This window comes from Triticum urartu, chromosome 7 (genome assembly GCF_003073215.2).
Source record: "Triticum urartu cultivar G1812 chromosome 7, Tu2.1, whole genome shotgun sequence".
Classification (NCBI taxonomy): Eukaryota; Viridiplantae; Streptophyta; class Magnoliopsida; order Poales; family Poaceae; genus Triticum; species Triticum urartu.
The window spans coordinates 137,984,329-137,994,757 of NC_053028.1; the positions used below are offsets into that span (position 1 = coordinate 137,984,329).

The 10,429-nt window shown below is 43.0% G+C and overlaps 1 pseudogene; it reads right to left on the reverse strand.

Annotated features, from left to right (window-relative positions):
- Positions 1-326: 326 nt before the first annotated feature.
- On the reverse strand, positions 327-8,364 carry LOC125521914 (annotated as a pseudogene).
- Positions 8,365-10,429: the final 2,065 nt, after the last annotated feature.

Genomic DNA, 10,429 nt, shown 5'->3' on the forward strand with positions numbered 1-10,429 from the left:
CATGTTAGATTTTAAAAAATACACCTTATATTCTGAAACGAAAGAAGTATGATGCAACGGGGCATGAGTTGGTAGCCACACACGAGTGGCGCCAAAGTTATTGAGTTATGGGTGCCCTAGGTACGGCGAGGTCAACGACCGTGCATGTGCGAAGAAGAGGAACAAAAGACAAACAACTACCGAGTTTGTCTTTATTTAGCTCACTCTAGTCACAAAAACAGTGGAGTCACGCATACTCAGCCTAAATCTCACCATTACCTGAACAGATCATGACAGGCAATATTGAATTGCTCAGAGAACCTGAAAACTAAGCATTTCGGTCCAAATGCAGAGCAGTAATACTGCCATTTCCCACTATTTTTCAACCTGAAACCCAGGCAATTTACTTTCAAGTCCAGCAAGTCTGATCCATTCGAGTATTTCACATGGATATTTTCAGCCAACTACGTACATGAGTGCCACTAAACCAAAGAGAAAAAAAAGGAAATATTACCTAAAACTATTTATGTCGTACAGAGAGAAGCCACGATTAACAAAACTGACTTCGTCGGGCAGGAAAGCTCTAGCTCTATACAGCATACACGTTGCCTCAATGCATCTGTTGGGAGGACCACTAAAAACTGGTCGCTCACAGAATCCACCAGGCATGTATAAATTTTTTCGATGAACAGAGACCAGACAAGTAAAGATGTACATTTGCCAGAAGAAGTTGCGCGTTACACACCAGTTAGCTGATGATAAAATCCTATCCCTTTGCTTGGGATGTTCACGACGGGATGATACTGTCTCCAGTCAGGATACCATACTGCTGGTGTAGAGTTGGCCGGTGCTCGGCCCACCATCGCTCTGCTTGCTGTTCCGTGAAATGCCTCTTGCTTCAGGTGAGCAAAAGAAGCGATCAATAGGCAAATCCACGAAGGGAAAAGGCATATAAGTAGAGTTTATGAAAACGAGATAAGATATATCCATACCTGAAACGGACGCGCCTGAGGTATTTATGACCCGCTGGTGAGCGAAATATAGTGATGTATACACCATGTTCAACCTTTTCAGTCCATTCCGCGTCTGCTGCAATGCTGTTCTCTTTGCAAGGCGACTGATGAGCCAAGTGGGCGCTGGAATCAGGTGCCCTTGAAACATCGTTCAAATGGTTCTCGCAGAAATGACTTCCTAACAACTTAGATACTTGACTGGTCCAGGTGTCGTTGACAGTACGCTCTTCAGGTGTTCTTTCGGTCATACTTCTGATCTGACAACGCAAAATAATTTTTAAGTTAAACGACGAAGTAACCATGAAGTCCATTATATCGATTGGAACAGGGTTGGCGACCAGGAGTTCTTCAGATCACCAGTGGCTTAACTCCTCTGCGAAACCCTGTTGCTGTTAGTTCTACTTGAGGGAGAAGTTCATGGATGCCTTGGTTCCTTTTGCTGTTTTCCTTATTTCGCTTTGTCAGTTTGTCAGTTGTGGAGACCTGTTAATCTAACCTGCCTCTGATGAGAGGTTTGGGTGATTTCTACTTTCGCTGCTAGTTTATATGTTCTAGTCATGTAATGATCGATCAGGGGATGATTGATATTTGTAGTGCCCAGGTATGCTTGCGAACCAGATGATTTGTTTAATAGGAATCGGAGAGGGCGGCCTCTCTTTTATTCAAAAAAAAAAACATTGATTGCAACAGCGCAACAGCGACACAAAATTAGCTGAATTTAAGATTATAAGCATCGATTCATAGGCAAAAGCTTATAGTGACGCCATCTGATGGTTCTGGGAATAGTAATACCATTACCATGTGCTTCCACTTCTCATCACATTGCACTAGCTGGGACCTACTAGTTGTAAGCATGAAAACAAAATTTGTATCCGTGATGCGCTGCGTCTATCATTCAACGTTCTCTGGTCTCCCCGGTTTTTGTTTTCAGTACGTCAGCATTTCAACTTGCAGGTATAGAACCTAACGCAAATGTATACAAGCGGATAAAGAAACTTCAAGTAAGTAATGCACTGGCCCAGTGCGGAACAAGACAGCTTTAGATTCTGTCCTAGGATTATACAACTGATATGTTTGCACTCCAAGAATTGACAGTATAAGAAAAAGAAAACTACCTGAGTAGTAAGGGAACTGATAACTTCTTTTGCTGCTTTGCGCTTCAAGTTCTCCTCAGCAGCAGTAGTCCTGGCCTCTCTTAACTGATTATTAGTTCTGTCAAGTTCTGCTTCAAGTAATTCAGACTTACGTGTCAGCTCTTTCACCTACGAGAATCGGTCAGGTTAGGTCACTGTGTGAGAAATTTTTAGTCAATATTGTTTCCAAGGTAAAGATCGAGCAGTACATATATTAAATCCCAAGCAAACGATTAGAAATCAAATTCTAATGTTCTGAATAGTCATATATGCTGCCTAGAGAACTGTCATCCTACCAAAATATAAATCTTTAGAAGAAACGAGGATCGGAGGAGAACACTTGGAATCTTGATGAAATTGCAAATTGTATACGATGGTGATGGTTACCTGTGATTGCAACCTAGCAACTTCTTCAGTCATATTTTTGTTTGACGGATATGCACAGGCAGAGTCTGGTGATGTTAGGACAGATGTAGTTAACTTATTAGTAGGAAGTGGTGAAATCGGTACAGAGGACACGCGTGAAGTCGTCGAGGTAGGAATGCACAAAGAAGTCAACTCCTTGGAATGGCCTATACTGCCAAGGCTTAAGTTTCCCAAGTGATGAAGAGGAAACCGGCTGTTATTCCTTGAGTGTTTACCTTCAGGCTTGAATGATTCCATGGTCAAAAGCCTAGATAGACGCACTCGCAAACTCTTAACTGTGTTTTCTCTATCAGTTGCTTCACTGGACAAAGGATGTGGGTTTCCATCAAGAGGCTTTGAGTTCTGCAGTTTTTTAGCATCCCCGGTCGTATTAAGTTTGGCGCAGCACTCATCACATACCCGATATGGTTTGTTCGAATTTGGAGCCAAAGAAGCTTTCGTTGATTTTCTCATGCTGCATGCTTTGCAATATACTAAGCCACAGTTATAACAGTTATGCCTCTTTCTTCTAAAACTAAATTGCAAATGACAGCCAGAGCATAGTGACTGATCCAAACCAGATGTGCACCTATGGAAACATATAACAGCAGTGAAATCTGTACCACATGCCACACTCTTCACTTGCTTATCTTTCAAAGCCTCAACAAGAGTTGGAGTATTCCGATCAAAATTATTACCATGCCCTAAGCGACCATTCGCACCCTGCCCCAAGTATAAACTCCAGCTTTAGAAGTCAGCAGAGCAACATGATGAGAACCACAGGCTATCTCTTCAACACAACTGCTGGAGATGCTCCCTTTAACAACAGTGGGGAGCTTCCCATCAATCGTCGGATTTCCAAGTTGTCCAAAAGCATTACTGCCCATTGTGTACACTTGCCCAGAAGTTGACAAGGCGGCCGTAAAGTCATAGCCACAAGCTACTTGGCAAAAACTAAGCTTACGAAGTGATTCCACACAGGCTGGGGTGAGTCTGGTTTCCCTGTCAGCATGTCCAAGCTGACCTTTATTGCCATCTCCCCATGTGAATAGTTTACAAGATGTGGCAGAATTTAGAGAATCTACAACCTCAACTATCACAACTGTATGCCAAGCACCACAAGCTGCATGTACAGTACGCAAGCCTCTTAGAGAGCTCACTTCCCTTGCAACATTTGTGCTTTGGCGATCTCCATGGCCCAATGCACCAAATACTCCATCGCCAAAAGTGAACAACTGGCCCGTTGAAGTCACTACGGCTGTATGCCAAGGTCCACATGATACCGATGAGACATGCAATCCTTCCAATGGACCACAGACCTTTTTTGGAATCCAATGAGCAGTATCATTCCCATGACCAAGAAGACCAAAATTGTGCATTCCATCACCCCAGGTGTAGAGATCCCCACAAAAAGAAACAGCACAAGTATGAAATTCCCCGCATGCAACGGATTCAATATTAATTCCACTCAAGGTACTAATAAGCTTAGGGTGGGTAAGATTGGTATCAACTCCATGCCCGAGCCTACCACCTGACTCTTCACCCCAACTATACATTTCTCCTTGTTTAGTAACCAAAACCGAATGCTTACTCCCACAAGCTATATTGTGAATATCCAGCAAAACTGTTGATTCCAGTGCCTTTGGTAAAGATGCATCAATTCTAGGTCCATACAAGTTTCCAGATAAATGTGAAGAATAAGCAAGCGTGCCATCACCTACTCCCTTGCCCCAAAGGAGAACATCCCCCATTGCATCAAAATCATCACCTGACCCATAGCTGCATGAACTTACTGCACTTGAGTAGCTAACTCTGACGTTATTATCTACTCCAGCTACTCCCCCATCTGAGGTATCTGCACTTCCAGATATACTGGAGTTAGAAGAACCAACTGAACCTGTACTAACTCTACTCCTCTCCTGCCCGGTGTATAATATCATGTCAGAAAAAATATTCCCAAAATTGGCAAATGGACGAGCATCATGATTTGTGGTGCACTGTTGGACGCCTTTCGATACCTACAAAGATTAAGTGTGATATAAATATACATAGGTAACTAATGAATGTGCATAGTGAAATCACTGCTTAGTGCTTACCAACCTTTTTTCCAACATCAGTACCATAACAAGAAGATGCCAATGGTAAATCTCCATGCATCTGGTTAATTGGGCAATAAGATGGTTTATCATTTTTTGTTTCTGTTGTCAACTTCTTACAGTTTTGTCGTGAAATAATTGCCTTTAAAGCAACGAACAGGCTTCTGCTTCGTCCTTATCTTTGCAGATCTACAACAAATTGCCTACTGAGGGTTATTAAACTAATGGAAGGTTCATAACAGCATCATTAGAGCTGTGTCCTACTCCCTCCGTCCGGAAAAGCTTGTCCCTCAAATGGATGTATCTATCACTAACTTGGTGCTAGATACATCCATTTGAGGGACAAGCTTTTTCGGACGGAGGGAGTAAATATTTATCTTTGATCAGTATGTACAAAAATAATGGGATTACAAATTTAAGCATGACTACAGATAAAGAGATGAATTTCACACACCAGATCCAGTGATCTCTGCCCATATATAAGGGAGAATGATTGATGCTCTTTATCAGGTCTTGGATGTCTCAGGAAGATAGCCTGTCAAAGAAAGCAACACAGGAAACACTTTATTCATCTTGCCAGATATTTCTTGATTATCATGAAAGTAACTGAACAGAGCTGGCAAGTGCCCTAATTTCAAATAAAAAGAGGAGTTGACAAGTGAGCACAACGATGTGACAAGTAAAATAAAAAGGAAGAACAAGACAAAAGAGTATAGTAGCGAGTGCTTCCATATCATGGCAACTGCTTATTCTGTCTTAGAACATGGGGATTTAAAAAAAAATTCCCCATTGTCTTTCATGACTCCCATGTGGGAAGCAGCTTTAGAAAGCTTGGCTGTAGTACAATCAACAAGGAGAACGGTGCAGACCTCCTAAACATGGTAACTGTTCATACTGTCTTCAACAAATGGAGACAGCTGAGCACATCTTCATGGCCTACCCTGCCACTAGGGAAGTCTTGTTCAGAATGCTAAGGAGTAGCATTGAATCAAATTTAGCACGACTGCAATTTTCAAGGCTGGAGACCTGGTGGCTAACAAGCCGGAATAGGTTACCAAAGATCAGCAGAAAGTACCACACTATTGTAACTTTGTGGTTTGGCAGTAGGGTAAGTAAGCCAATGATTTGACAAAAACTGGCAAAACAAACAGAGAGAGCTTACCCAGTCCATCAGAGAGGAAGGGACTCAGTGGCACTTGGTTGGAAAGCTTTGATTGACTTTGACTGTTCTCTTAATTTTCTTATTTTAGTTCAACAGATGAACTATGACTATGAAGTTTATCCCAACCCTTTAGGCAAATGATTTGTAAGTTTATAGCATCATTGTCTTATATTTGGCCTTGACACAGTTTATCTTAATGAAAATATACACATACCGTATACGTGTTCATGAGCACTAACATTAATCCGAGTTACAGTTGATCATGTTTAAAACAGAAAACCCTTCCAGGACTGATGAGGTGAATCGCATAATCATAAAACAGCAAAATATCCAAGTATGGACATACCGTACGCTGTCCAGGAATTATTTTCGATACTTGAATAAGGTTTAGCTTCTTCTCCATTCGCCCGGAGTGCCAGATGAGCATAGCCTCATCCTGAACAGTAAAAAAATGATAGTCATAGGCACAAGATTTACCAATGAAATGTTTCTTTACATAAAACATTAGGACACTGTGTTTATTCTTTTGGCATATGCAGGTTTTTCTCAGAAGATCCTATGATGCAGAATGTACATGGCACTTGCACATTATGTATGTCTCCTCAGCCTGCATTATCTATCTGAGAATCAATAGATGGAGGACTTGCATGCCAAATGTAAGAGATTTAGTCTCAGGAAAATGCTAAACACAATGGTTAGAATTTACAAGTAAATGGTAGAGAAACAACCAAAAACTATCTCATCTAGTTGATTTAATAATACAACAAAATAGGCTAACACATTTTATTCACAGAAGAAGATACTATGGTACGTACATTGGAAAGTCTGAATGGGCAGAATTTTGGTTTTCCCCGCCGCCCATATTTCAACAAGTGTGTTCCTTTCTTCAGGGTTGTTATTGCCTAGCAATTCAAAAGGTCCCCGTTGAGTGATGGAAGATGAGAAGGCCATTCCATTACACACTACGAGAGCAAAATAAAAGTACAATTTTGAGAATAAAGCAAAGTTAATCCTCTTATGTTAATGCTGGTTCGCATACACTGCCTTCATAAGTTTTAATTGTATCATTAGAATGTTATTATAATTTACATGCTCTTGGTACTCTCAGATAAGACATTATATGATTGATGCTCCCAGCTTCCCACCACCAAAATGTTGTTAAACCGACAACTTTGCAATTTGCATCAGGTGCTAAACCTGTAAACCACCTGCTTGTGTTTTCTGTTTTCCATGCCATAGGATTCAGACAATAATAGATCAAGCCATGTTACACTGCTTGAAGGTTATTGTCAGAAAATACGGAAGTAAACATGGGTGCATAACTGCATACACGTGAGTTGCAAAAAGAAAGCCTTTCAAAAATATTTAAAAATTCTCACAAATGTGTAGTATTAATAGAAAGTGCTCATACTATACAGCACAACATCATGATTTAAAAAAAATCGAAATTTAGAATAGTTGCAAATTCGGCAAAATGAGAATACTGAGGAAGCTGGTATTTTTCCCTGAAAAACAAGAAATGAACCAAAATTCTAGTTCAGGTGGACTTGAACTTGGATCGTGGAGTTGCACATCTAAATGGGCCAGATAGGCTCGGTTCTTACACATCAGCTTACCCACTCCACCTAGCTGATAAACAGTTACCTGTTCGACATTCCTCTCAAAGGGATCGTTCTTCGAAGAATCTGCAGCCATGCAATACCCAGAGTCATATGCCACAAACTGAGTTCACTCCAACACCACATGTCTGTCGCAGCCACATAACTTCCTCCAAGCCAATACCACAAAAAGCAAACCCTGTAGCAAGGGATCTGCAGAATTATAAAATCTGAATCACTCATTCAAACACATCACTACAGCTAGACTCTTCATTTCTTCCCATTTTTACACTACACACGCATATGGAAGAGATAAACTATAGGAACTTTTAGGCACATACTCCAAATATGCCTGACATTAGCTTCAGATCAACTGTAAACACTATGCCTACCGACATGCCATCTGAGAAGAAAAAATGCGGAGGTAAAGTGGGAGCACAATAGCTTAGACATTTTTGCCTTCAAATAACATCATTCAATCAAGATAGTGGTAGGACCTGCAGTACTGCAACTTTCTTTGGTAAAAAATACAACTGACATAACTCTAACATAGACTAGGAAACAACGAATTCGGCAAGGCAATCACTCTCAGCAAGAGATTATCTCTAGATAAAAGATAAAGCATGCCCCCATTATCAGCATTGCACAAGTGGATACAAGATGTAAGGATGAATGTGGCACCCAGCATCAGGATTGCACAAGTAGATACAAGAGGTAAGGACGAATGTTCCCTGAACTAACAGCTGGAACAGATTCGCATCGAGGCAACGCTAGTGGTCCCACGCAAGCTACTGCCAACGCCCAAAATTCACAACAATGTGAGCAGAACAATGGGGAAAACATCCCCAAAATGTGGACGTGATTCAGGGCATAAAAAGAGTACGGCCCAATGACTAAAATGTAACCCTGAAACCGCTCCAGCACGAATGCATTTCGGCCGCAATCCAAGCCGCCCTCGCAAATCGCCCCCCAAAAACATGGGATTACCTCAGAGCTCGGGCCCGAATCATGGCTGGATTGGACGGAGCCGAGGCGATCCTTGTCGGCGCGGCAAGGGCGCCGGCGAGGTGATTCGGCGGCCGGATTCCTCCGGCCGGTCGGGGGCGAGGGGGCGATCGGCGAGGGTTTTGCTCGACGCGTGTGCGGTGGGCGAGAAAGGCGGGCGGAGCGGCGGAGGAGAGAGAGGGGGCCAAACGAGCTCTCGCGCCGCGCGTTGCGGAAGAAGGGGCGCCGGCCTCCGGGAGGTGGCCGTGGGCCGGGTGCATGGACCAGGGAATGTGGCCTGGAGGTGGCAGTGGGCCGGGTGCATGGACCAGGGAATGTGGCCTGTGGGGTGAATGAACGGTGGGGATCGAACTTTTTGCCGGGTAATTTTTGAGGAGCGGTCGGCGTTTGTCCCTGGAATCACGGACAATTTTATTATTACATATGAATGTCTGCATTATATGAAAATAAGGAGTTTTAAAGCAAACTGATTGTATGCACTAAAACTTGATAGGACGAAGATCGTACGACAGGCTAGAGTGTCCATATTTGAAGGGAATGATAAATAAGGAGAGTTAAAGCAAACAGATTTTATGGACTAAAACTTGATATGACGAAGATCGTACGATGTGATCAAAGAAAGCCGGCGTGGGTATCGTGGAGTACCATGTGTATTATATGAAAATTTTGGTGGGGTAGTAAACAAGGTCAAAGAAAGCCGGCGTGGGTATCGTGGAGTACCATGTGCAAGCCGAAGTATATGGGTGGTATGGGCTTTCGGGATATTGAACTGTTTAATCTTGCATTACTAGCCAGACAGGTTTGACGATTGCTTCAGGACCCGCTCTCCCTAAGTGTTGAGGTCTAAAAGCAAGGTACTTCCCAGAGAATGATATTCTGCATGCAACTTTGGGGCCTCATCCGTCTCAAGTTTGGCGATCTTTGATAGAGGGCAGGGATGTCCTTGCTTTGGGACTAATTGAGAGGATTGGGACAGGAGCGGACACGCCGATTTGGCAAGACAATTGGCTGCCACGTGATTATAGACTGAGACCAATTTGCCCGATTACGGCGAACCCGCCCCATCTGGTTTTGGAAACTGATCGATCCAGTCACACGAACATAGGATACACAGGTCATTAATGAGCACATCATTGCACTAGATGTGGACATAATTATGAACATTCCTTTGAGCTATAGAGTGCAGCCGGACTTCTGGACATGGCATTATGATAGGAGGGGGCTCTTCTCTGTCCGATCAGCTTACAGGATGATAAGTGTGATTAAGCATCAGAGGGAGGATTGGTTGGAACGCAGGTCGGGGCACTCAAATCAAGCAAAGGAGAAGAATTCATGATCACATTTATGGAAGGTTAAAGTCCCATCAAAGGTTAGAGTTTTTTATGTGGAGATTGTCGCATATGTCTCTACCCCACGGGGACGACACGACATGAAAGGAAGATGGCAACCACGCCGGCTTGTTCAATCTACAATGCGGGCATTGATTCTTGCAGGCACTCTCTCTTTGAGTGCCGAATGACACGGTGTGTATGGGCTTTGGATGATGAAGAGGTCCTAGAACACATGCTGTCAAATAGAACTGATGATGCTCGACTTTGGCTATTTTGGCTCTTCAAAACAATGAATTGGCAGGATCTGGCTAGGGTCCTAATCACAATGTGGGTAATTTGGTGGGCAAGAAGACGGGCGATACATGATGACGAATTTCAAAGCCCTTTGTCCACCGTGTGTTTCATCAATCGATACTTAGAGGATCTTGACATAGCTACAAATAGAAGGCCAACGGCTGTTGCAAAATCTCCTAAGCCACGAGTTCAGTGTTGGATTGCACCAGGAGAAGAAGCAGCAAAAAAAATGTTGATGGGGCTCTTTCCTGCAATGGCAGGTCAGGTGCGTCTGCTGCGATTTGTAGGGACAAGGATGGCAACTACTTGGGATCCTCAACAGTTACTTTTGATGGGCTGGTAGACGCGGCAAGCCTCGAAGCGCATGCATGAAGAGAGGCTCTTGCACTGGCAAGAGACCTATAAACATCTCA